General features: G+C 42.1%; 1 non-coding gene across 1 annotated transcript; it reads right to left on the reverse strand.

Annotated features, from left to right (window-relative positions):
• Positions 1-7,675: 7,675 nt before the first annotated feature.
• Trnat-ugu (transfer RNA threonine (anticodon UGU)) lies at positions 7,676-7,750 on the reverse strand. Its single transcript has one exon. It is a non-coding gene; the product is annotated as a tRNA-Thr (tRNA).
• Positions 7,751-9,449: the final 1,699 nt, after the last annotated feature.

A 9,449-nucleotide genomic window follows, 5' to 3' on the forward strand; every position in this document is an offset into this window, starting at 1 on the left:
TGTTTCAGTACCATTTTGGCCACAGAGTGTCTGGACATTTTGTTTTGATCCACCTACCGCTTTGACATAGGACCAAAATTTCTTACGATTTTCTGCCAATTCAGTACATAGAACTTTACTTTCGAATTCACTGAAAGCCTCTCGCATAGCCCTCCTCACACTACATTTCGCTTCGCGTAATTTTTGTTTGTCTGCAAGGCTTTGGCTATGTTTATGTTTGCTGTGAAGTTCCCTTTGCTTCCGCAGCAGTTTTCTAACTCGGTTGTTGTACCACGGTGGCTCTTTTCCATTTCTTACGATCTTGCTTGGCACATACTCATCTAACGCATATTGTACGATGGTTTTGAACTTTGTCCACTGATCCTCAACACTATCTGTACTTGAGACAAAACTTTTGTGTTGAGCCGTCAGGTACTCTGTAATCTGCTTTTTGTCACTTTTGCTAAACAGAAAAATCTTATTACCTTTTTTAATATTTCTATTTACGGCTGAAATCGTCGTTGCAGTAACCGCTTTATGATCGCTGATTCCCTGTTCTGCATTAACTGATTCAAATAGTTCGGGTCTGTTTGTCACCAGAACGTCTAATATATTATCGCCACGAGTCGGTTCTCTGTTTAACTGCTCAAGATAGTTTTCAGATAAAGCACTTAAAAATATTTCACTAGATTCTTTGTCCCTGCCACCCGTTATGAACGTTTGAGTCTCCCAGTCTATATCCAGCAAATTAAAATCTCCACCCAGAACTATAACATGGTGGGGAAATCTACTCGAAATATTTTCCAAATTATTCTTCTGGTGCTGAGCCACAACAGCTGCTGAGCCTGGGGGCCTATAGAGACATCCAATTACCATGTCTGAGCCTGCTTTAACCGTGACCTTCACCCAAATCATTTCACAATTAGAATCTCCGTCAATTTCCTTCGATACTATTGCACTTCTTATCGCTATAAACACGCCTCCCCCTTTACTGTCCAGCCTTTCTCTGCGATATACATTCTAATCGGAGTTTAGGATTTCATTACTGTTTACATGTGGTTTCAGCCAACTTTCTGTCCCTAGTACTATATGGGCGTTGTGACCGTTTATTAATGAGAGCAGTTCTGGGACCTTTCTATAGACGCTCCTGCAGTTTACTATTAGCACATTAATATCGTTATTCCCTGTCGCATTTTGCCTACTCCTGCATTGCCGCGTCTCAGGAGGCGTCTTGTCGGGCCTAGGGAGGGAATTCTCTAACCTAATAAAAAGCCCATGTGCACTCCACACGTACTCCGCTACCCTCGTAGCCGCTTCCGGCGTGTAGTGCACGGCTGACCTATTCAGGGGGACCATACATTTCTCCACCCCATTGCGGAGGTCGAGAAATTTGCACCCCAACTCTCCGAAGAATCGTCTGAGCCTCTGGTTTAAGCCTTCCACTCGGATCCAAACCAGAGGACCGCGATCGGTTCTGGGAACGATACTACAAATAGTTAGCTCTGATTCCACCCCGCGAGCGAGGCTTTCCGCCTTCACCAACTCCGCCAACCGCCTGTACGAACTGAGGATGACCTCTGAACCCAGACGGCAGGAGTCATTGGTGCCGACATCAGCAACAATTTGCAGTCGGGTGCACCCAGTGCTCTCTATCGCCGCTGGTAGGGCCCCCTCCACATCTCGGATGAGACCCCCCGGCAAGCACACAGAGTGAACACTGGCCTTCTTCCCCGACCTTTCCGCTATTTCCCTAAGGGGCTCCATCACCAGCCTAACGTTGGAGCTCCCAATAACTAATAAACCCCTCCCCCCGTGTGCCTGCTCGGACCTTGCTGAAGGAGCAGCCCCATGTCCATTCACAGGCAGAGCGGGCGATGCCACACGGCCAGCCTCCACATTGACCCTCCGCCTCGTGCGCCGCGAACGCCGCTGAACCCGCCACTCCCCTTGGGGAGAGGGTGGCCAGCCGCGCCCGGTACCCGCGAAGATGTCTCGACAGCAGGGACAGTGGGTGAAGCATCTAACACCTGGGGTGCACCATGCGACGCACTAGACTCCCCACTGCCGCTACACTCCGAGGCAGCAAAAGCAAAAGCACACGGAAGAAGAAGTGACAAGTAAGAAAAATACAGTTAATACTTAAATTAAGGTAGCTCGCTGCACAGCAGACGTGAAGCAGACGGCGGTTAGGGCGACACATGAACTTACAACATAAAAGTAATAACAGATAAAAATACATGTTCATGAACCTGAGAGAAAATCAGTCCATAAGTTTAAGCAAACGCTATCAGCAGTACAATGAGAATCAGCTTAATTTTTCAATTAACTCCTCGACAGAATAGAAGGAGTGACCCATGAGGAAACACTCCAGTTTCGATTTGAAAGCGCGTGGATTACTGCTAAGATTTTTGAATTCGAGTGGCAGCTTATTGAAAATGGATGCAGCAGTATACTGCACACATTTTTGCACAAGAGTTAAGGAAGTCCGATCCAAATGGAGGTTTGATTTCTCCCGAGTATTAACCGAGTGAAAGCTGCTTATTGTTGGAAATAAACTAATATTGGTAACAAGAAACGACAATAAGGAATATACATATTGAGAGGCCAATGTCAAAATACCCAGACTCCCTGAACAGAGGTCGACAAGAGGTTCGTGAACTCGCACCACTTTTTGCCCGAACCTCTCGTTTCTGAGCCAAAAATATCCTTCTAGAATGGGAAGAGTTACCCAAAAACATAATACCATACGACATAAGTGAATGGAAATAAGCAAAGTAGACTAATTTACTTGTCGAAGTATCACTCACTTTCGGCACCGTTCCAATAGTGAAAATGGCAGTATTAAGTCTTTGAACAAGATCCTGAACGTGGGCTTTCCACAACACCTTACTATTTATTTGAACACCTAGGAATTTGAACCGTTCAGTTTCACTAATCATATGCCTATGCTGTGATATTAAAACGTCAGGTTTTGTTGAATTGTGTGTTAGAAACTGTAAAAACTGAATCTTACTGTGTTTTAACGTTAGTTTATTTTATACAAGCCATTGACTGAGGTCATGTACTGCACTACTTGAAACGGAGTCAATGTTGCACACAACATCCTTTACTACCAAGCTAGTGTCACCAGCAAACAAAAATATTTTAGAGTTACCCGTAATACTTGAGGGCATATCATTTATATAAATAAGGAACTATAGCGGCCCCAACACTGATCCCTGAGGAACCCCCTCCCCCTTGACAGTACACCACTCAGATCCCCCATCACACTGTATTACGTTCCCCCATTCCTGTAGATCGTTCCCTAATGCTCTTCCTGAAACACTGTACAACTTCTGATTCTGTCAGTTCTTTCAGGTCCCATCTCCTTAAATTCCCACCTTTTTCCAGTTTTAATCTACAGTTCATAATCAATATATTGGGATCAGAGTCCACATTGGCCATGGAAATGTCTTACAATTTAAAATCTGGTTCCTAAAAATCTGTCTTACCATTATATAATCTATCTGAAATATTGCAGTATCTCCAGGTCTCTTCCACGTATACAATCTTCTTTCATGATTTTCGAACCAAGTGTTAGCTATGATTAAGTTATGCTCTGGGCAAAAACCTACCAGGCGGCTTCCTCTTTCATTTTTTACCCCCATTCCATATTCACCTACTACGTTTCCTTTTCTTCCATTTCCTACTGTCGAATTCCAGTCACCCATTAATATTATATTTTCATCTCCCATCACTATCTGAATGATTTCTTTTATCTCATCACACATTCCATCAATTTCTTCATCATCTGAGGACTACTTTTACGACTTTGGTAGGCGTGGGATTCGTGGCTATCTTGGCCACAACAATGCGTTCACTATGCTGTATGTAGTAGCTTACCCGCATTCCTATTTTTATTAATTATTAGACCTACTCATGCATTAGCTTCATATTAGCCTTCCTAATACTTAAATCTATATCGGATGTTAACAATGACGCCGGTGGATGGACTATCACGAAATTACTGACCGTCGAGAATGTCACAAATATAACCGACAAGCTAATGGGCCCTTCACAGGAAAAGGTTTTTTGCCAGAAAACGGGGAAAACTGAAACCCAGCAAATGAGTAAAAAGGTGTATATTCACTGACAAAAAAAATAGTGTACGCACACAACTTACACAACAATAGTCTGGGATTACTCTATTACGTAATACAGTTTTTGTGATTGTATCTTGCAGCTTTAGTTATTTTTAATTAAAAGAGGCTTTAAAAGGACAGAAAGAACGTGTTGGACTACGCTACAGATCGTTCTGTTAGCACAGTCTTTACTTTGTAATCACTTTCGTTGACTTCGGCAACTCTCAACAGAAATCTCCAACCTAACCGAGACAATGTGCTACGATACAGCCGAGATCATGACAAGAGAATGGGCTACATCACACTCGAAGTAAATGTATATAGGTAAGGATCCCCATGACCTGTATACGTCTGTTATAAAAAATCTCCAAGCCACTCTCCTCAAATAGACCGCAATCTTCTCTTGACCTTCAACTGTTACTATTTCAGAATTGAAAACCAGATTCAAAGAAAATTTGGCTACAAGGCACAAAACTAGAAAAATAAAAATAATAAAAGTGAGAACGTGAAACATGTTAGCAATAACCATAAACAGGAGATTTTACAGAAAATAAAATTGAGAAAGGAAATTATTAATATTATCGACCGTTTAGGAACTCTAGGCTACGAAAGGGATGAAAACACATATCGAATAAGTGGTGGAAGAGTTAGTGTGTTTTAAGATTAAATCCAAACAAGAATTAGAGAAAAACATATCGACGCAAGGCCTCTATTACGAAAAATTGCTAAATCTCGAGACAAATTGTGTCCTTCTGTATTTGATGAAATGTTTTGGCCCCTAGTACGGATGAAACAGTATCTGCAATATCAACAGGAACTTCGGACATGTGTTTCATATTTCATCCAAGCCTGCAGTCTATAAATATTTAAACAAAATACTATAACAAAATACCACTACAGGAGAATTACTTACGGAGTAGTTCTTGGTAAAGAAACACAGGACACAATTACGTATGTGGGCTTAATACGAACTACAACTGTGTTTATAAATCGCTATAGTTGCCTTGGACTAACGACGAGCGAATATCAATATAACCTGTACGCTTTTCAAAGCTGTTATCCATGAAAAAGCTAAACCACGTATCGCCAACAAAATACTATTTAACACCGAAACAATGATATTAGCTGACAATGGGCACAGACTTTAGTCAATGGGCACTGTTGAAAATTTGTGCCAGACCAGGATTAGCACCCGAGTCCCCTGGTTACGAGGGAGAGGCAATGATCACTGTGTCCGAATTACACAGTGGTCAACAGAATATCACGAACTGCCCGAGCATGCCGTTCGTTAGATCCAAATTCTCAATTTCTCCATAGACTGCTAATGCACTGCTCCTTGAACATAATCCTCCTCCCCTTAATTATACAGTACATGGCCAAAAAAACAGACACCGAATGTATGCAAACTTGGCCTTACGAACATTGCAGACGTCGTCTATGTAACACACGTCAAACTTCAAAGAATTTACCAATTCGTTGCATTGTTTACTATAGACCACAAATCAAGTAACGTAAAAAAAGCACTGCGTCTATTGAGATCATGATTCAGAGTTTAAAAAAAACTAATAAGTCGCCTACATATTACAGTTGCTGCCAAAAGAGGAGAACCATTACTTTCCCACAAAAGGAAATATAGTTAAAATGACGCTTCTATTTCGGTTAGTTTATGCGGTTACTAAAATTTGCCGTGAAAGTTACATAGTGGATTCTACCCTCCCCCCACCAGAAACGTAGTTATCGTGGCTGTTGTGAGACTTTTGTACACAGTTAGAGAAAGTGTGTTAAATGTGGCGCGGACGGAAACACTAGGCTACGCTACAGGGCAATCTGCTCGCACAACGTTTAGTCGGCATTCATAATCGTTGGCGTAAACAACTCTCAATCAAATTACCACCTTCCAACCTAACTTAGATCTCGGGCTACACTACCAATCGGCCTGTCATCACAACCAAATATTCATTGAGTGGGGGTGGGGGGATTTCCTGTATCTCTAGGAAAAACTGTCAGTTTTGTCAGACTCAACAGCAAGATTTACCAATGGTAAACACTTTTTAGACGGCTCGTAATTTTAGAATAGTCCTCTTCGTCTTACTTGGCATAAATTGTTCGCTGGCGTCCCAGCAGCTAGCTCCCTCAGTGTCTGCTTCTGCCATCGCACCACGCCAGTCTGCTGTTGTCCTAGCAGACCGAACGCACCGCACATCCGACACCTTCGGAACCACTCACTGGCCAGTTAGCAACTGAGCGGAACACTGTTTACATCGTGAAAGGAAAACTATGCAAAGATGTACACTTAAATGGCACGACTGAGTAGCACACACACAGTAATATCTGAGGAATGTCCTTCGACACGCGCAGAACGAAAGTCTTCTCGCGAACGTACAGCGTCTCTGAAAAAAAATCTAGTGACTATATTCCGGCGTTACGGCCAGGTTCTCATACAAATGAGCAAAAAAGGGTAAATTTGAAATTTTTTTTGAGACAATGAAAATACATTCGAACGATCTGTTTGGGAATTACGAGTGACAATACTATGAGCTTAATTTTAGATTTTCAATAAAAAATGGCGCCCGTAATTATGATTTGATCAAGGGCTTGCGAGACTGGAGTACGCAGAGTGCGTGCAGTGTGGCACCTCAGATGTTACCTGAATTCAAAAATGGGTCACATCAGTTGATACTACATTATTTCTCTGAACTTGAAAATGGATAACATCAGTCGATAATACATAAAATTAATGGGAGCGCATACCTAACCGCAATGAAACAACCTTAAATTTAACGATACAGTGCTAATTCGAACTTTGAGTTCGATTTTGAGGGGTTTGTTTCACTCCTTATGCCTACACAAAAATTAGTTAATATTAACAAATGTCATATTATAGCTATAAGTTCCTAAGAAAAGTGTTTACTTTTTGGGGGTCAGAGGTAGAAGTTAAGAGATCGAACCACTTTTAATTTATGTTGCATGCCGTTCTGAGAAAATCGTTACTCGAAAAAAAAAAGTGTTCAAAGTTTAGGGAAAACATTTAGTTATATTATTACTTCGATTTGCATGAACTGAGTGTTACACATATATTCTTAATGTCGCTGAAAACGAATCTGAAGTCAGATTTTCAATATTCAAAACAGCTAATCCAATACGGAGGGCAAACGATTATGTTTTGACCAATTTTTACCAAAAATGTATTTTCGTTATTTACGTTTAGTCTGCAATTCAAGGAGTATTTATCAGCCCTTCCTCTACCTCTGATTGTTCCTAGACAGCAACTTCCTGTTCTTCGTGGCAGGAAAAGCCGATCTGTCTAAGCTGGATATGCAGCACTCGGCAGCCTGCACTTGATATTCGTCCGTATTTTCGGTGAGTATGTTTGCATGCATTCTGCAGTATGAATCCTTTTGAGCACGTGCGACACGGGACGAGTTATCATCTACGTCTATATGGATACCCTGCAAAACACATTTAAGTGCCTGGCAAAGGGTTCATCGAATCACCTACACAACTGATAATTAATTGAAACCCTCAGCTGCCGACAGGTGTTGTTGATATACTTCGATGGGGACAGCTGAAAAGTGTGCCGCTACTGGGACTCGAACCCAGGATCTCCTGCTTACAAGGCAGACGCTCAATCCATCTGAGCTATCGAGGGCACAAATGAACAGCACGACTGCAGGAATTTATCCCTCGCACGCTTCCCGTGAGACTCACACCCCGAACCGCCCACAATCCGATTACGTAATGTACTTAATAGGTATTTGTCCATCCACTCATTACTGGCTCACACTAAGGTGACGATTCCCGTAAGATTTCCGGTAGCCTGTGCGCATTCGCACAGACGAAGGTCAATGGCTGGGTGACGTTTAACCATAGATATGAAGATAGTAACTGTTCTAGAAAGAACAGGCGCCACTGACGACCGTGCAGCTCTTCTAGAATACATGATAGACCGGCCGATGTGGCCGAGCGGTTGTAGGCACTTCAGTCGGGAGCCACGCGACCGCTACGGTCGCAGGTTCAAATCCTGCCTCGAGCATGGATGTGTGTGATGTCCTTAATTTAGTTACGTTTAAGTCGTTCTAAGTTCTAGGAAACTGATGACCTCAGATGTTAAGTCCCAAAGTGCTCAGAGCCATTTGAACCATCAGTCCGTATGTTTGCACACTACTTACAGTAACTTATGCTAAGGACAACACACACACAACCATGCCCGAGGGAGGACTCGAACCTCCAACGGGGGGAGCCGCGCGAACCGTGACAAGGCGTTGGACACATGGCGGGTACCCCGCGCGGCTCATGGCAGCCGTGACACTGCTTCAAACAATGGACTGTAGAAACTTTTGTAAAGCACGGATTAAAAAAAAAACCTTTCCGTTCCAGGAGTCTAGACAAGTAGACCTTTAAAAAATGCAACTACAAAGAAATTGAATTTTCGAACGGGGCAGGGCTTAAAACTTTGAAGAGTTAAATTTTAATGGCCCTTCTCTTGTATGCAAATAGTTTCACAGTAGAAATTTCTCTAGTTTTATTTATTTATTTATTTTTTGCTGTAGGTAAAGAAGGATAGGATTCTGAGAAGGGGGAAGGGGGGGGGGGGAGGAATCTCGCCTCTCCCACCTTGGAATTCTCAGTACAGAATTTTTATTCATTACGAGATTCTCAGCCACTTGCAGAAGTGATTTCGAGTGATTCTGCAAAACTTTTCCTTTAGCCAATCGTAGCAACTATAGGATTCCGTTCCTGCTGCATGACATGTCTCGGAACTTAAACTGACCAACTTATTTGCATAAAGAGCTAGCTTATCATCCGCTTCTTTACTTACTTAGACCGTTCATGGTCTGCAAAGCATTTTTTCTTTAATCGTTTTTTTTATGTCTTTTATAAACTGCAACACTTTCTAAACTTTTCTAAACTTAACGCCGTTGAAGCATGGTCTTTTGCTGAATGACCAAAAAGCAATGCTGACAGCTGGGGTCCAAGGTTTTTGTTAATCAAGCCGTTTGTATTCTTGTTTGTATAACGCATATTTCTTTATATCTAATTGAGAAGTGAAATACCGGTTTTCGTAGATGCAGATTTAAAATATTTTAATATAACGCAATAAATATTTCATTAAAATTTTCATCCCCTTATGCTCGAAGTTAAAAACCAGTGAAACACGTAGTTTTTAAAAATTGTAACAGATTAGCCGAATACGAATTGTCAGATATGCTTTCATAATGCTTTCATAATGAACCATTTTCAGAAACGTGGAGCCGGATCTGGGGGTGAATTTCCTTCTCTCCGAGACACCCGGCTTCTTCTTCGACTTAGCCGGCAAACAGGCCGAGGACGCCGGGTGGGGACCGAATA

The sequence above is a fragment of the Schistocerca gregaria genome, chromosome 6 (assembly GCF_023897955.1).
Source record: "Schistocerca gregaria isolate iqSchGreg1 chromosome 6, iqSchGreg1.2, whole genome shotgun sequence".
Classification (NCBI taxonomy): Eukaryota; Metazoa; Arthropoda; class Insecta; order Orthoptera; family Acrididae; genus Schistocerca; species Schistocerca gregaria.